Below are 19,223 nucleotides of genomic sequence, written 5' to 3'. Positions count from 1 at the left end.
TAGCTAAACAGCGCTTGGTCATTAGCGAAAGAACGTACAGAAAGGATGAAAACAGTAAATCTAAAAATTTTTAAGAAAACAGGGAAAGACAACAGAGACTATAATCAGCCAAGGTAAAATAAAACTAGAACTCGAGCAATTTACTTCAATTAAAAGAAATTTCGAAGGAAAATTTATGTGCAGTGAAGTGTATTGAAGTTGGTGGAAAATGGAATACAAAACTTTAATTAGCCAAAAATTGACACTGCAGGCTAATGGTAGAATACTTTGGATAGCAACAAAGCCGTCCTAGACTAACAAACAAAGTTGCTACATCGAACATTCAACTGAAGTGGGACTGAGCACGACGAGACGAGATTGAAACAGACTAATTACGAAGCTCTAGAACAACAAGGGACTTGCAGAGTACCGAATAACAGCTGTGGTGTGTAAACGTTCCAGTCCACAGACTGTCAACAGCGTGTTCCAGTTGGTGGTAATAGGTAATACAAGAGAGATTCACAGCAATGGGAAAGGTAAATCGATAAATTTACGATACAAACAATAACTCTGAAGTAAGGATAATAACTACAGAGCTACCTCAGATCTATCACAGACATACAGAATCTTCTCTACGGCAGTGATCCAGTAGTTAGAGGGCCAGGTGAAACGTGGATTGCACGATCAACATGCTGGTTTTAGAAAAGTACATAATGTGTGGAATGATACTTGAATTCCAAAGCATTTGTAAAGCTCAGAGATTCAAGAAACATTCCTCAAGAAATAGGGGAGACCATGAGTCAGCTGTTAAGAGAAGAAACTACAACAAACGCTACCTGAATAGTTTTATTTATGAGTGGAACTTTGGCACCATTTTACCAGCACGTACAATTGATGAGAACTATCTGTCTCAGTCATTTTTCAAATTTGCGTCAAAAAGCAGAAAATATTTACGGAAGAAGGTAATGGTAACAAGGGCTAAATTGAAATATATTACACAAAAGAGAACACTAAAATTATCTTTGTAATAATCACTTAAAATCTCATGCTGCTATAGCACATAGAACGGCAATCACACACGCTAACATGCTCAAGAAGTAGAGATAGAAAACTGTATTGTTGATACCGACTGCGAAGACTAACTATGGCAAACCCGTAATACAACTACACAGAGAACGACAGAAAGGGAAGTTATTCAGTTTAAACACAATAGACTTGAGTAATGCGCAGACATGAAACAGGGGGTCAGATATCTCTGACTACATCTAACAATCATCAACAATAATAAAACAAACTCCAGTGAAATCAAGATAGGACATAACCATATAATTATGGTTAAAATTCCTGTAACTAGGAATAAGATAAAACCGATAGCGGCATAGCAGGAACTTGAAATTCTGAAAATTGTTCTTGGGTAACAGTATAAACATATCAACACTGCTGGAAGAAGAAATTAGTACGAGTGGAAATAAAATATCTATTTTGATCCGATTGCGGAGTATGACACCTGGGGGATAGCAGAGGTATGATAATGGTTTCAGCGTCGTCCGACAACAGAAAGCGAAGTGGCATTGATACCAGGGCCCCATCTATGTCTACCATTTAATATGGAATGCTCACAGCCAAAGGGCTAAGTGTGGTGCAAACGTGCGAAGCAATCATGCACCTATGACATAAAGATGCACTCTTGCTACCTATAGCCAACTGAGCGAGTTTGAAAAGAGTCAAACCGTAACCTTCCGATTGGCATTATGGTTCTTTCATGAAATTGTCCCAAAGGTGAAGGTGCTGCATCAGTTGTATAACGATGCTGTTCTCAGTGGTCAATGGACATTATCACACTCGTGGTGACGTTTTGGACGTCCACGCAGCACAGACGCCCGCCATGAATGTGACATGGTAAGGGCAGCAGTGGCAGACAATACAGCAACCACAGCACAGATAAGAGTGCTTGCGAGCAAGGGAACCGGTTATTAGCAGTAGGGCTATGGGCATGCGCACCTGTAGCTCATTTTCCAGTCACATCTCAACATCGACGTGCACAGCTAATCTGCTGCCGTCAGAGCATCACTTTAAAGGCGGGACGGCGCAAATTGGTCTTCAGCGATGAAAGAAAATTGTGCCTGCATGCAAGTGAGTGATGGTTGTGCGTAAGAGATATATTCGTGCCAGGCATACAGGCTCCAACCCAGTCTTATGGGCTAGAGTGCGATAAGCTGCGACTCTCGTTCACCAATGTTGTTTCTGGAGCGGACGCTAACCAGCACTCGACTACTTGCAGAATGTGGTGGGACCCTTTCTTTTGCCGTTCTTATAACCGGAGAGGGCTGTTTTATTCCAACAAGATAATGCTCGCCCAGAACCTGCCTGTGAAGCTCAATACGCTCTGCAGGACGTGCAGCAACTTTCCAGACAGGTCTCCAATCGAGTACGGTTGGGATATGATGGGACGAGGAGCAACTCTGGCGACTCGTCATCCAACAACTCATACAGATCTACCTGAACATGACAAGTAGTCGTGGCAAGACGTGTCCCAGGACACTATTCGTCATTTGTATGATCGACTGCATGCCAGGGTCAGCGCCTGCTTTGCCGTCCGTGGAGTCTTCACCACGTACTGTTGAGGGTGTTTCATCATGAGTCGGTACCTGGTGCCTCAGGACCACTTGTGCTATTGATTTGTAAAGTAATAATTTCATGTACGCAATATGAACTGTCGCAAAAATAAATATTGAGTAAAGTGGAAACGTCTAAAGGGATGTACTAATTTTTTTTCCCAGCAGTGTAGTATTAAGATCAAGAGACAGATATAAAGGGATACCAGGGACGAAAAATTCGATAACAAATTGTGGGAAGAAATTATCTGTGATACTTATCGATTTCCCATCCAAGAACTACATGATGAAAGTATACCGCCTCTCATAAATGAACAACCTTACACATGCTAAAATAATATTTGCTTTTTCGAAAGCTCTGTGAAATATGTGAAAAACTGTTTGCTAACACCAAGAATGAGAATGTAAACTACATCCACAGACCTAGTCAGGCCCATTAGTACCGAACGACCGCCGCGTCACCCACTGCAAAAGAATGCGGCATGGAAAAGCGTGGGGCCCTGCACAACGCTCTCCCAGTCGTCTTCAATTTACATGACCTCTTGCCGCTACTATTTGGTCAAGTAGCTCCTCAATTGGCATCACGAGGCTGAATGCACCTCTTTTCCGTTCTGTTGCCAAGGAAAGATATATGGAAGTACCTGGAATCGAACTGTGGTCTATCGCGAAACAGTCATCTGCGCTGAGCCTTCAGCTACACAGGTGGAACAGCAAGTAATGTGAATATATAGAATAGAAAAAATGCGGTTAAATAATAATACCCAAGTAGTTCAGGGGCTCCCCATTCAAGGAATAATCAAAGGAAGAAACGGTTTTGACTGCCAAGGTTGGAATAAAAAACGAGCAATAAAATGAACTCATTCGTTGCCAAAGAGAACTGCGATTACGAATAAACTTCCGTAAGGTCCCATACTAGGTCAAAGTCATTTCGAGAAGAGGACTGCGTCTGGAAGATATCAAACTACACTGAAGAACCAAAGAAACTGATAAACCTGCCTAATATCGTGTAAGGCATCCGCGAGCACGCAGAAGTGCCGCAACACGACGTGGCATAGACTCGACTAATGTCTGAAGAAGTGCTGCAGGGAACTGACACCATGAATCCTACATGACTTTAAAAAAATCCGTATGAACTCGAGGGCGTAGAGATCTCTTCTGAACAGCACATAGCAAAGCATCACAATAATGCTCAATAATGTCCATGCCTAGGGAGTTTGGTGGCCAGCGGATGTGCACAAAATCAGAAGAGGGTTTCTGGAGCCAATCTATAGCAATTCTGGACGTGTGGGATAATGCATTGTCGTGCTGGAATTGCCAAAGTCCGTCAGAATGGAGACTGGATACGAATGGATGCAGCTGATCAGGCTGTGTCAGAGTTGTATCCGGTCGTATTAGAGGTCCCATATCACTCCAACCACACACGCCCCACACCATTACAGAGCCTCCACCAACTTGAACAGTCTCCACCTGATATACAGGGTCCATGGACTACCGAAGTTGTCTCCTTACCCATACACGTCCATCCACTCAATATAATTTGAAACAAGACGTCCGATCAGGCATCACGTTTCCAGTCATCAACAGTGCAATGTCGGTGTTGACGGGGCCCAGGCGTCTTGGAATCATCAACAGCACACGAGTGTCCCTTCGGCTCCGAAAACCCATATCGATGAATTCCAGAATGAGATTATCACTCTGCAGCGGAGTGTGCGCTGATATGAAACTTCCTGGCAGATTAAAACTGTGTGCCCGACCGAGGCTCGAACTCGGAGCCTTTGCCTTTCGCGGGCAATTGCTCTACCATCTGAGCTACCGAAGCACGACTCACAGCCGGTACTCACAGCTTTACTTCTGTCAGTACCTCGTCTCCTAACTTCCAAACTTTACACAAGCTATCCTGCGAACCTGCAGAACTAGCACTCCTGAAAGAAAGGATATAGCGGAGACATGGCTTAGCCACAGCCTGGGGGATGTTTCCAGAATGAGATTTTCACTCTGCAGCGGAGTGGGCGCTAACATGAAACTTTCTGGCAGATTAAAACTGTGTGCCGGACCTAGACTCGAACTGCTCTCGCAGGAGAGCTTCTGTCAAGTTTGGAAGGTAGGAGACGAGGTACTGACAGAAGTAAAGCTGTGAGTACTGGCTGTGAGTCGTGTTTCGGTAGCTCAGATGGTAGAGCACTTGCCCTCGAAAGGCAAAGGCCCCGAGTTCGAGTCTCGGTCGGGCATAAAGTTTTAAACTGCCAGCAAGTTTCATATCAGTGAAATTTCGCTGAAGATCTGATATTTTACCGGATACATGATACTCAATGTACACTCGTGAAATGGCCGTACGGGAAAATCCCCACTTCATAATACGTCGGAGATTCTGTGTCCCATCGCTCGTGCGCTGACTATAATGCCACGTTCAAACTCACTTAAATCTTGATAACGTGCCATTGTAGCAACAGTAACCAATCTTCGAGGACCGCAGTGCCGGATTATGTCTGTTTACATATCTCTCTGATTGAATACACATGTCTTTCGCTGTACAGTGTACATTAATTCAACACAGGTGACAAATTAAGGCTCTAAATTTAAAGCATCATATGACAGGGACGGTTGATATCATTAAAACATACATGTTCTGTGTTAATTACTCTGTTGAATGTCAGTGAGACATCTTGTACATATCAACGGGCTGTGTGATAGGAAATATTTATATTCTTCGATTGAACACAGTACACTGCAAAAGTCTTCCTGTAGCTTCTTCTCTATATTGACACGACTGTTTCCTTTATTGCTGATAGTTTGCAGCTAATAGTCAACGTCACATGTTGCTTGTAATTCTGCCGAAATTTCCGATTATAGACCCGGATGCGTACGGAGTGTGAGAGGATTACTATGCCTTGCTAAGCGCCCTTATCTCATATCTCGTTTTTAAGAGCTTCATGCACGATATGAAAAAGGGGCAGTTTATTTTTTGGATAGTTTTATACGAAATCCAGCCGATTCACTAAATTATGCCAACAGGGTTTAAAAAAGAACGTCGGCTTTCTTCCAGAAATATCTCTTTAAAATTTTGTGAGTGTTTCCTTTGTAAGGTAAAGAGGCAGTGCACGATTTATTTTACTGCATGAGGAGTATTATGGCGAACTGACGCTAAATGAGTCACTCTTACTGCCTGACTTTGCGAGCCCCAGTGCCAGACTGAGTTATCCGCTGCAGTTGTCAGCTAGGAGCGAGCAATCGCTCAAGCTGTCACCGAGCTCCTTTGTGGAGCATGAGGAAAGCCTATCGAATGGCTTCTCATTCTGAACTTGAGCTTACGTCCTGTGTTCTGATGAAGTTTCTAACAAATGTCGCTGATGTGCAACGTAGACAATGAATCAGCGGGAAGTTAGGTTGCTGTTCACTCAATTTATTCTCTTTTATGGACATTACGTTATTAAGTATCCCCACAGAAAATATTTGTGCATATCACTTATATCTGTGATCTGCAACATAACGTCCAAAATACTTTATGGCTAATTTCATTGCCACAGCCAAGCTACAACCTCACGGGTGTTGCATTGGCAACGGCTGAGGTAACAAGACAGGTTCTACTGTGATTCAAAATTATTGAATGCAGTAAAACTGAAGATATCTCTTGTGTTTTGTTTTCGCTCTATTTTAATTTATTGATTAGCTATCTTGCCTCCTCATTGGTTTTAGTGAATGTGCTTGTGCGATAGAGTAATTGCGTGGTCATTTCGTGTGCATGGGTGTACGACAGTTTTCGTTCTTATCCACATTCGTTTATTCTAATCATAGTTAGGGCTCTGATAACCTCGCCGTTGGGCGCCCATAAGATCCCAAAACCGCACACATCCTCTGTTGAATGTACTCAACACAGCACACGTTACACCTCCTGGAAAACATGGTGTTATTAGGATATGGGCCTCGCACTGAAGATCGTCCCACAGCTATATCTTAAGCTACATCTACATCTACATCTACATGACTACTCTGCAATTCACATTTAAGTGCTTGGCAGAGGGTTCATCGAACCACAATCATACTATCTCTCTACCATTCCACTCCCGAACAGCACGCGGGAAAAACGAACACTTAAACCTTTCTGTTCAAGCTCTGATTTCTCTTATTTTATTTTGATGATCATTCCTACCTATGTAGGTTGGGCTCAACAAAATATTTTCGCATTCGGAAGAGAAAGTTGGTGAGTGAAATTTTGTAAATAGATCTCGCCGCGATGAAAAATGTCTTTGCTTTAATGACTTCCATCCCAACTCGCGTATCCTCCCCTATTACGTGATAATACAAAACGAGCTGCCCTTTTTTGCACCTTTTCGATGTCCTCCGTCAACCCCACCTGGTAAGGATCCCACACCACGCAGCAATATTCTAACAGAGGAAGAATGAGTGTAGTGTAAGCTGTCTCTTTAGTGGACTTGTTGCATCTTCTAAGTGTCCTGCCAATGAAACGCAACCTTTGGTTCACCATCCCCACAATATTATCTATGTGGTCTTTTCAACTGAGGTTGTTCTTAATTTTAACACCCAGGTACTTAGTTGAATTGACAGCCTTGAGAATTGTACTATTTATCGAGTAATCGAATTCCAGCGGATTTCTTTTGGAACTCGTGTGGATCACCTCACACTTTTTGTTATTTAGCGTCAACTGCCACATGCCACACCATACAGCAATCTTTTCTAAATCGCTTTGCAACTGATACTGGTCTTCGGACGTCCTTACTAGATGGTAAATTACAGCAGCATCTGCGAAAAACCTAAGAGAACTGCTCAGATTGTCAGCCAGGTCATTTATATAGATCAGGAACAGCAGACGTCCCAGGACGCTTCCCTGGGAACACCTGATGTCACTTCAGTTTTACTCGTTGATTTGCCGTCTATTACTACGAACTGCGACCTTCCTGACAGGAAATCACGAATCCAGTCACACAACTGAGATGATACCCCATAGGCCCACAGCTTGATTAGAAGTCGCTTGTGAGGAATGGTGTCAAAAGCTTTCCGGAAATCTAGAAATACGGAATCAACCTGAGATTCCCTGTCGATAGTGATAGCTCCACCAGTTTCAGTGCTGTTGTGACTGCACCAGCACCATTAGAAGGTATGCTTCCGCCAAAGGTACACCGACCTGCCAGCGTTCCTGTAAGAAATGGAAACTCAAGATCAATGAAATATAAAACAGCTAGAAAACAGATGTGCTGAGTAACATCCTTACTGGACGGAAGACAATGGACCAATAGGATTCGTGTATGCTATGTAGATTGCTTGAAAGAACTTGCCACAAGGCGCTTCCAGTGGTTGAGACAACCTGAAGCCATTCATATTTTTAATGTGGATTTTCTTAGTAAAGGTGTTGAAATGCAACTTACGTCAAACATTTAAAGAGTAAAGTTTACTTTGACATCATATTGTAAAAAGAATGTTAATATTTTATACATTATAAAGAAAATTCATTTAGAAACAACGACTTTTGACAATCAATTCGTCCTCTTTGTTAAAAAGTATTTATTAAAATAATAGCAAATACTTGGGGTAGAGTTACATGCATGTTATCAGTCTATGGAAACAAGACCGACTTCAGCATTGTTACACACGACGTTAGCAATAAACTTAGCAAATTTGAATAACAATAGAAAAAGCTCAGGATAGGTACCAATCTGTATCCTAGCACATCACAAATTCGCCAGAGTTGGTTGAGCTTTGATACACATATGCCACAAATCCTATTTTTGCAAGTGTTGCAGAATATCCACTCTTGAGCTTGGTAGCAGAACTAGAGGTCACACAATTGTAACAGAAGTTTTTGTCCTCGTTCTTGCCTCTATTCTTGCCCTTCTTTATGTCTGTTATTTCCTTCTTGCGAGGGAAATGGCTTACAAGAACTTCTGCTGGGTGGTTATAATTAAACTTTCCCTTTTTAACACGTTATATCACGGAAACTTATTACCAAACGAGGACCAAACTTTGTAGCATTAATGTCAAGAAAACGGGAGAGAGAAATTTTCCTGTCTAGTCGTACAAGATAAGACCGTGCTGCTTCCTCTGTTTGTGTCTCATTAATTGGTTTCTTGTTTTTATAGGCAACATGATGTCCCCGAAGTGTGAAACGCGTTATCGATATTAAATAACTTGGCAGGCACGTCTTTTTTTAATTCTGAAACAAAACTTTCAATTTGTGAAACTTCCTGGCTGATTATATCTACATGCCAAACCAGAAAATGGAACCCGTGACCTTTGCAAAAGCAGGGCTAAGTCTCGCGTTCGGGTTCTGGTCCTGCACACTGTTTTAATCAGTCAGGAAGTTTCATATCAGCTCACTCTCCACTGAAAAGTGAAAAACTCGTTGCGGAAAAGATTCAACAGGGTTGCGGCTAAGCCATGTAGCCGCAGTGTCGTTTCGCCAGGAGTGCTAGACCAGCAAGTTTCTCGAAACTTCGGTGAAGTCGTATTAGATGAGGCACTGCAGGAAGTAAAGCTGTGACGCGAGGTCGTGACTTGTGCCTGATTAGCTCAGTCAGAAGAACACTTGCTTGCTACTGGAACACGTGCTACAGGAACGCGTTCGAGTGCTGGGGCTGAATGCAGTTGTAAGTTGCCAGGAATTGCCATATTGACGAATACACCGCTGCAAAGAGAAATTCATCTTCGCTTACAAATAGTAATTTTTCTTTTATTTTGGTTTCAGACACCATTATGGAGAACAATTCAAGGATATGAACGTCCTTGGCAGATTAAATCTGAGTGCCGTACTGGGTTTCTAGCCTGACACCTTTGCATTTCGCAGGCAAGTGACCTGTCAGCAAGTTTCTGATTAGCGGACATTAAATTCAGAGTGACGATTCTTATGGGAAATATGCCTCTAGGCTGCTTACAAGGCACTCCTTCACTGTATTTTTTAGGGTTTCTATTTGCGAAAAACATACACAAGTTCTGTATAGTTTGCAGGGTAGAACAGAGGCACTGGCGGAAATAATGCTCTGCGGATGAGTCGTGAGTCGGACTTAAATATCTCAGTCGGAAAAAAATTAAGGGACCTACAAGTTTCAAATCTGCTCTCGCTCCAATATGTATTTATTCCGGGAATCTGATATTTTATGGTTGCGACAAAGTAAACGACATGAGAATGTTCTGTTACTTTTGAAGCAAAACAAAAGCTCACGAAAGAAACAAACGGGGCACAAGAGACAGACTAGACTTTGAGAAAACCTAAAAAGAAGGCAGTCGATGCGTTTCAGATGTCATGCTATAGTAGGCTGTTAAAAGTCAGGTGGACTGATAAAAGATGATGAGTATCCCTGTATAATCAACGAGACGGATAACATGTGGAAAACATGTAAGATGAGGGGGCAGGATTATGGGATCTGCGTTAAGACATCAAAGAATAATTTTCGTGTTGTTTGAGGAAGCTGTTGAGCTAAGAAACTGTGGACGAAGACAGACATAGGGATGTGAGCAACAAATAACTGATGAAAAAAAGAAAAGAAATCCAATCGAGAATACAACACAATGTCGTTCACCAGTCATGAAACGAAATATTTTGATACTCCCAGAAATAATAACAGCAGATGAGTGCACGTCTAGGTGTTGTTCTGGTTCATTCGACAGAAACACTTCCGTCACAATGGTGGGAATTGATCATTTAGTTTATATTATTTTTGTTACCTGATTCTGGCTCCCCCTCCCGACCTACCCCCATTAACGATGGACCTTGCCGTTGGCGGGGAGGCTTGCGTGCCTCAGCGATACAGATAGCCATACCGTAGGTGCAACCACAACGGAGGGGTATCTGTTGAGAGGCAAGACAAACGTCTGGTTCCTGAAGAGGGGCAGCAGCCTTTTCAGTAGTTGCAGGGGCACCAGTCTGGATGATTGACTTATCTGTCCCTGTAACACTAACCAAAACAGCCTAGCTGTGCTGGTACTGCGAACGGCTGAAAGCAAGGGTAAACTACAGCCGTAATTTTTCCCGAGGGCATGCAGCTTTACTGCCTGATTAAATGATGATGGCGTCCTCTTGGGTAAAATATTCCGGAGGTAAAAAAGTCCCCCATTCGGTTCTCCGGGCGGGGACTACTCAGGAGGATATCGTTATCAGGAGAAAGAAAATTGGCGTTCTACGGATCGGAGTGTGGAATGTCAGATCCCTTAATCGGGCAGGTAGGTTAGACTATTTAAAAAGGGAAATGGACAGGTTAAAGTTAGATACAGTGGGAATTAGTGAAGTTCGGTGGCAGGAGGAACAAGACTTTTGGTCAGGTGAATACAGGTTTATAAATACAAAATCAACTAGGGGTAATGCAGTAGTAGGTTTAATAATGAATAAAAAAGTAGGTGTGCGGATAAGCTACTACCAACAGCATCATGAACACATTATTGTGGCCAAGATAAACCCGAATCCCACGCCTACTACAGTAATACAAGTTTTTTATGCCAACAAGCTCTGCAGATGATGAAGAAATTGATGAAATGTATGATGAGATAAAAGAAATTATTGAGGTAGTGAAGGGAGATGAAAATTTAATAGTCATGGGTGACTGGAATTCGACGGTAGGAAAAGAGAGTGAAGGAAACTTAGTAGGCGAATATGGATTGGGGGTAAGAAATGAAAGAGGAAGCCGCCTGGTGAAATTTTGCACAGAGCATAACTTGGTTCAAGAATCATGAAAGAAGTTGTGTTGTTGTTTTGTTGTGTTTGAGGTTTACGGGCGCTAAACAGCGTGGTCATCAGCGCCCAAGCGCATAGAAACAGGAACACAGGCGGTGAAGGGACGAAGACGGACGCCGAACAAGGAGAACGGCTAAAAGACACAGGCCTGATGCAGTTCCAAATGCGCACATACAGAGGCAAAACAAGAGGAGAAGAAACACACTAAAAAAGGAAAGGAAACACAAGGAAAAGCGAACAGATACCGAAGTGAAACAAGGAGGTAATCGTGACTGGCGGACCTCTTACCTAAAAACTGGGTGAGCCAGTCACCCAGCAGCACATTAAAACCTTCTCCCTAAAATCCGAGGCAACAGATTGGACAGGACACAAAACCGTAAAACCTTAACCACAGTCGCTGCGTCGTCTTGCAAAATAGAGGGCAAATCCGGTGGCAAGGAAACCACCGCCCTCTGGTCAGAGAATAAAAGACAGTCAAGTAAAATGTGGCGGACAGTAATCTGGACGCCACAAGCACTGCAGATTGGGGGGTCCTCCCGCCGGAGTAAAAAACCATGCGTGAAGGGACTGTGTCCAATGCGGAGGCGAGTGAGGAGAACCTCATCCCGCCTGTATGACTGGTAGGACGTACGCCATGGTCGCGTAGTGGCCTTTACCAGACGCAGCTTATTGTCAGAAACTGCCAACCACTCCTCTTCCCACTGATGCATAACACGAAAACGCAAAAGGGAGGTTACAGCATGGAGGGGGACGGCACATTCAACAACGTGAGGGAGGGAACATGCATCTTTGGCAGCCACATCCGCCAGTTCGTTGCCCCTAATACCCACGTGCCCCGGCACCCAGCAGAAAGAAACCTCCTTCCCCTGCCGTTGCAGGTGGAGTAGGGCATCATGGATGTTCTGGACGACCGTATCCGCTGGGTACAAGTGTTGAATGGTCTGAAGGGCACTCAGGGAGTCAGAACAGATGAGGAACTTAATACTGGGAACACATCTCATCTGCTCCAATGCCCGCAGTATTGCAAACAATTCGGCATCGAGGATGGTAAACACCGCAGGAAGCCGTAACTTGACGACTCGATCAGGGAAAACAACAGCACAACCAACAGTGTCCCCCTGTTTAGAGCCATCTGTGAATACAGGTACATGGTCCGGATGCTGGTTTAAAATATCGTAAAATAAGGAGGTAAAAACAAACGCCGGAGTGCAGTTCCTCCGGTTCTCCGACAAGTCTAAGAGGACGCTGGGCCTCTGGAGCAACCAGGGAGGCAGGCGAGTAAAACCTTGTCGTTGGGGGGCCACACGCTCCACACCAAGGGACTCAAGCAAATGCTTGGCACGAATCCCAAATGGTTTTGTTGCCCTGGGACGACTGGAAAAGAGACGTTCCATAGGCGGTCGGGCAACGGTAGGGTACGCAGGGGAGGTAGGACAGGCAAGGAAATGACACACCCGTCGCACCATGAGGAGTTTCCGCCGGATGGCGAGCGGCGGTTCCCCTGCCTCAGCACACAGGCTGGGGAAGGGACTGGTACGGAAGGCACCAGTGGCCAGCCTGATACCCTCATGGTGTACTGCGTCAAGGATCTTCAGATACGAAGGCCTTGCTGACCCATACACGGTGCAAGCATAGTCAAGACGCGATCGGACGAAAGCCCTATAAAACTGCAGCAGACGCGCCCGATCTGCTCCCCAGGACCGATGGCTCAGACACTTCAAAATATTCAGTGCCTTCAGGGCCCGCACCTTGAGGTCTTTAAGGTGAGGCAACCACGACAACTTGGAATCAAAAGTGAGGCCCAGGAACCTCACAGTGTCTCTAAAAGGAAGAACGGTGTCCCTCAGACGCAATTCAGGGGAGGTAAAAAGACGCCGAGAACGATTAAAATGAACACACACAGATTTGTCTGCAGAAAAGGTAAAACCCGTCTTTGCAGTCCATGCCTCTAAGCGCTTTATCGTAAGCTGTAACTGCCGACTAGCACTGACAAGACTGGAGGAAGAACAGAAAACAGCAAAATCGTCCACAAACAAGGAGCATTGGGCAGGACTCCGGATAGTGGATGTGATACTGTTAATAGCAACGGCAAAGAGGGTGACACTTAAAACGCTGCCCTGAGGAACACCATTCTCCTGCACATACAAATCCGATAGCACATTACCAACCCGATACCGAAAGAGGCGGTGAGAAAGAAAGGACCGAATGAAGATGGGGAGACGGCCACGAAAGCCCCACTCGTGGAGTTGATTGAGGATAAGGCGGCGCCAAGTAGTGTCATACGCCTTATTAATGTCAAAGAAGACCCCTAGACAATGCTGGTTACGTAGAAAGGCCTGCTGGATGGCGGCCTCAAGCAGGGTCAAGTTGTCTATAGTGGAACGACATCTCCGAAAGCCACACTGAGAGGGGCTAAGGAGCTGCCTGGTCTCGAGCAGCCAAACCAGGCGGCGGTTGACCATGCGTTCCAACGTCTTCCCAACACAGCTCGTCAAGGCAATACTCCGATAACTACTGGGATGCGTTCGGTCCTTCCCTGGTTTGAGGAGGGGGATCAAAATTGCCTCCCTCCACGAGTCAGGGTACGTGCCAGATAACCATATCATATTGAAACAGTTCAGGAGAACTTCCTTGGATGGCAGCGACAGGTGCCGCAGCATGCTGTACCGGATTTGATCATGACCAGGCGCAGTATCATGAGCCACAGACAGCGCAGAATCCAGTTCCCACATTGTGAAGGGGCAGTTATAGGGTTCAGAATTTAGAGACCGGAAGTCCAAATGACCCCTTTCGACGGCAGTGCGGTAGCGGCAGAAATCTGGATCACAGTTAATAGTGGCGGTAGATTCCGCAAAATGCATGGCCAGTGTCTGGGCAATGTCTCTCGGCGCCGTGAGGAGACATCCCTGATGCAGCAATGCCGTGACAGGTAGCTGGCTGAGTTTCCCGGAAATCCTCCTGATGGCTTCCCATACTTTCGTAGAACTAGTGGAGCGAGAGATGGAATTCAAGAACGATTGCCATGACCGTCGTTTGCTCTCTTTAATCACCCGCCGCGCTCTGGCCCTTGCCACTCGAAAGGCCGCAAGATTGTCAGCTGAGGGACGGCACTTGAAGCGGCGCAGTGCTGCACGGCGGGCGCGGATGGCTGAGTGGCACTCAGTGGTCCACCAAGGGACAGGACGCCTCTTGGGATGACCGGATGACCGTGGGATGGACAATTCAGCAGCATGAGAGATCACGGCTGCAACATGGTCTACCCATTCGTGGACGCTGGCACGGTGTTCCAAAACAGCCAGTTGGCTGAAAAGTGGCCAGTCAGCTCTGCAAAGGTGCCACCGGGGCGGCACTGGTAATGCCACAGCCTCATCCAGGAGGCGAATCCAGAGGGGGCAGTGGTCACTAGAATGGAGGTCAGCTGCAGCCTCCCACAGAGCAGAATCCGCGAGTGCTGGAGAGCAAAAGGAAAGGTCAATAGCCGATGACGATCCGGAAGCAGTACAGAAATGAGTGGGAGCACCAGAGTTGAGGAGGCACAGTTCTTCAGACATCATGACGCTTTCCAGAATGCGACCCCTGGGGCAAGTAGTCGGAGAGCCCCATAAGACATTATGAGCGTTGAAGTCCCCCAGAAGAAGAAACGGGCGAGGGAGTTGGCTAATAAGGTCCATGAGAGCCTCAGTGTCTATCGCATCCGGAGGTGGTAAATAAACAGAACAGACTGTGAGCCTCCGACCCACAAGAATGTCAACTGCAACTGCTTGCAAGTCGGTGACGAGAGGGAGCTCAGATGAGGGGTGCACATCACGGACAAAAACTGCAACACCACCCTTTGCCCTTTGCCCCGTCAGATCATCTTTTCGATATGCGGTATAGCCGCGTAAAGAAGGAGAATCAGTGGCCCGAAAATGTGTCTCTTGGAGACATAAGCACAAGGGGCACTCTCGTATGAGGAGTTGTAATTCGGCCACATGCGTCCTGAAACCATTCAGGTTCCACTGTAATATGGGAGCCAGTGATCAGGGTGGTTGAACTTTCACCCTGCCTCTGTGCTTTGGAGGAGAGACCGTACTGGCCGGAGATTTATTCCTGGGGCGAGAAGATCGCCCCCGGTCGATATCAATGTCCATAAGATCCGATGACGACCCACGGGAGATGTCAGACAGCACGATGGCATCATCATCGGACCGACGCTGACTAGTCTCCTCAGGTGGCAGAACCTTCATCTTCTGAGGCTTTGTCTTGGGGGGCTTGGAATGCAGAGCCTTGTCAACAGTTGGAGGTTGACTCGCTTGGGCAGAAGGCGCCATATGGGGGGAGGCTGGAAGTACCTCAATGTCAGCAACCACGGCCTTGTCCGATGTAGCGGGGAGAGCCGCAGATTGCAAAACAACCGCAGCAGCACAAGTGCACTGGCAAGCGCAGGTTTTAGTGCTAACACTAGCAACCTCCGTTTGTGTAGCAACAGTGGCCAGTTGTACCAGTTTTTTGAGAGCGGAAGCGAAAGATGTGGAAAACACAGGAGGTTGCATGGCCTTAAAGATCTTCTTGGCCTCACCATAGGGGATGCGCTTAGATGTTTTAATCTCCTGTACCTTCCGCTCTTCGAGATAGATGGGGCAGATCCGGCTCCAGACAGGGTGACTCCCAGAGCAATTCACGCACTTCACAGGCGATGAACAATCGGCTCCGTCATGGGCAGGCTGACCACATTTACCACACGTGGCTATTCCATTGCACCCCAACGTAGTATGCCCAAAGCGCTGACATTTAAAACAGCGCATTGGGTTGGGGAAATATGGCCGTACGGACAAACGAAAGAACCCCGCTTTAACATGCTCCGGCAGTCTCGGGCAACTGAATGTGAGAATAAACGAGTCAGATTTGACGAGGTCCCCATTGACTCGTTTCATAATGTGCTGCACGTCAACAATTCCTTCGTCAGCCCACTCAGATTTTAGCACGTCTATGGGGATATCCACCAAGTCCCTACACGTCACAACACCCTTACTATAGTTCAAAGTGGAGTGGAGCTCGGTCTCGACAGCGTACTCTCCTAGACAATTTGCTTTCCGAAGGGCAGCGACTTGACGGGAACTAGAAGTTTCAACTAACAGAGTCCCATTGCGCAGTCGCTTTACAGATTTCAGTGTTCCTGCAATTCCCTCAAGACCCTTGTGGATGTAAAAGGGAGAAACCCTCTCAAAGCTACCCTCCTTCCTTTTAATAATCAAAAACACATTCTGATTATCAGCATGTGCTCCGTTACTACATTCTGTTAAATCTCTAGCAACACCAGGCGCTGGAGGACTCGCAGCGCGTAGCCGCTTTTTCGATTGGGTGTGTTTTCCTACCAGCGGCCCACCCAAGCCACTGGTAGGGGGAAATGTAGAGGTCGAAGGGTCCATTGTGGTCCCACGAGCAGCTAGGTAACTAAAAGTCCGCTCAGACAGAGCCCCGCGTGCCTGAGTAAGCCTTATACAACTGGGGTGCGGCAGGTGCCCCAGAGGTTTCCCGCTTGCGACTGTTCCACCCCAACAGCCATGCATCTTCTAGGCGCGGAGCACACCGAAAGATTGAGGGGTTTTTATAGAGGTTGGCCTTCCTCGCAATCCAGGCGGTCAAGCCAAGATTACCATTCCCCGCAGCACACAACATTTCACCGCCGCGCCGTACGGTGGTCGCTGAAGCATGTCCGGGGGTTACGGTGACAGGACACTGGCGGCGCAGACCAGTCCCCAGCTCAGGACCCCGGGGTCGCCAAGCCCGTACTCAGCAAGTGAATGCTGAGCCCGTGGGGGGCATGAAAGAAGGTTGTATACATAGAAGAACCCTGCAGATACCAAAAGGTTCCAGATAGATTATATAATGGTAAGACAGAGATTTAGGAACCAGATTTTAAATTGTAAGATTATTCTCCAGGGGCAGATGTGGATTTTGTCCACAATCTATTGGTTATGAACTGTAGATTAAAACTGAAGAAACTGCAAAAAAGTGGGAATTTAAGGAGATGGGACCTGGATAAACTGACAGAACCAGAGGTTGTACAGAGTTTCAGGGAAAGCATAAAGAACAATTGACAGGAATGGGGGAAAGAAATACAGTAGAAGAAGAATGGGTTGCTTTGAAGAATGAAATAGTGAAGACAGCAGAGGATCAAGTAGGTAAAAAGACGAGGGCTAGTAGAAATCCTTGGGTAACAGAATAATTCATGAAAGGAGAAAATACAAAAATGTAGCAGGTGAAGCAGGCCAAAAGGAATACAAACGTCTCAAAAATGAGATTGACAGGAAGTACAAATTGGCTAAGCAGGGACGGCTAGAGGACAAATGGAAGGATGTAGAGGCTTATCTCAGTAGGGGTAAAATAGATACTGCCTACAGTAAAATTAAAGAGGCCTTTGGAGGAAAGTGAACCACTTGCATGTATATGAAGAGCTCAGATGGAAACCCAGTTCTAAGCAAAGAAGGTAAAGCAGAAAGGTGGAAGGAGTATGTAGAGGGTCTATAGAAGTGCGATGTTTTTGAGGAAAATATTATGGAAATGGAAGAGGTGGTAGATGAAGATGAAATGGGAGATATGATACTGCGTGAAGCGTTTGACAGAGCACTGAAAGACCTCAGTCGAAACAAGGCCCCCGGTGTAGACAATATTCCATTAGAACTACTGACAGCCTTGGGAGAGCAAGTCATGACAAATCTCTACCATCTGGTGAGCAAGATGTATGAGACAGGCGAAATACCCTCAGACTTCAAGAAGAATATAATAATTCCAATCCCAAAGAAAGCAGGTGTTGAGAGATGTGAAAATTACCGAACTATCAGTTTAATAAGTCACAGCTGCAAAATACTAATGCGAGTTCTTTACAGACGAATGGAGAAACTGGTAGAAGCCGATCTCGGGTTAAGATCAATTAGGATTCCGTATAAATTTTTGAACACGTGAGGCGATACTGACCATACGACTTATCTGAGAAGAGAGATTAAGGAAAGGTAAACCTACATTTCCAGCATTTGTAGATTTAGAGAAAGCTTTTCACAATGTTGACTGGAATACTCTCTCTCAAATTCTGAAGGTGGCAGCGGTAAAATACAGGGAGCGAAAGGCTATTTACAATTTGTACAGAAACCAGATGGCAGTTATAAGAGTCAGTGGGCATGAAAGGGAAGCAGAGATTGGGAAGGGAGTGAGACAGGGTTGTAGCCTCTCCCCGATGTTATTCAATCTGTATATTGAGCAAGAAGTAAAGGAAACGAAAGAAAAGTTCTGAGTAGGTATTAAAATCAGTGGAAAAGAAATAAAAACTTTGAGGTTCACCGATGACATTGTAATCCTTTCAGAGACAGCAAAGAACCTGGAATAGCAGTTGAACGGAATGGACAGTGTCTTGATAGGAGGATATAAGATGAACATCAACAAAAGCAAAACGAGGATAATGGAATGTAGTCGAATAAAGTCGGGTGATGCTGAGGACATTAGATTAGGAAATGAGACACTTAAGGTAGTAAAGGAGTTTTGCTATTTGGGAGCAAAATAACTGATGATTGTCGAAGTAGAGAGGATATAAAATGAAGACTGGCAATGGCAAGGAAAGCGTTTCCGAAGAAGAGAAATTTGTTAACATCGAGTATTGATTTAAATGTTAGGAATTCGTTTCTGAAATCATTTGTATGGAGTGTAGCCATGTATGGAAGTGAAACATGGACGATAAATAGTTTAGACAAGAAGAGAATAGAAGCTTTCGAAATGTGTTGCTACAGAAGAATGCTGAAGATTAGATGGGTAGATCACATAACTAATGAGGAGGCATTGAACAGAATTGAGGAGAAGAGGAGCTTGTGGTACAACTTGACTAGGTTGGTAGGACATGTTCTGAAGCATAAACGGATCACCAATTTAGTACTGGAGGACAGCATGGAGGGTGAAAATCGTAGAGGAAGACCAAGAGATGA

At 45.3% G+C, this 19,223-nt stretch overlaps 1 non-coding gene across 1 annotated transcript; it reads left to right on the top strand.

The window, feature by feature from the left end:
- The first annotated feature begins 4,748 nt into the window (after positions 1-4,748).
- On the top strand, positions 4,749-4,823 carry Trnas-cga (transfer RNA serine (anticodon CGA)). The gene has a single exon. It is a non-coding gene; the product is annotated as a tRNA-Ser (tRNA).
- The last annotated feature ends 14,400 nt before the right edge of the window (positions 4,824-19,223 follow it).

The sequence above is a fragment of the Schistocerca gregaria genome, chromosome 3, assembly GCF_023897955.1.
Source record: "Schistocerca gregaria isolate iqSchGreg1 chromosome 3, iqSchGreg1.2, whole genome shotgun sequence".
Lineage (NCBI taxonomy): Eukaryota > Metazoa > Arthropoda > Insecta > Orthoptera > Acrididae > Schistocerca > Schistocerca gregaria.
Note: the sequence above shows the minus strand (reverse complement) of the source record. Positions and strands in the feature narration are given on the sequence as shown.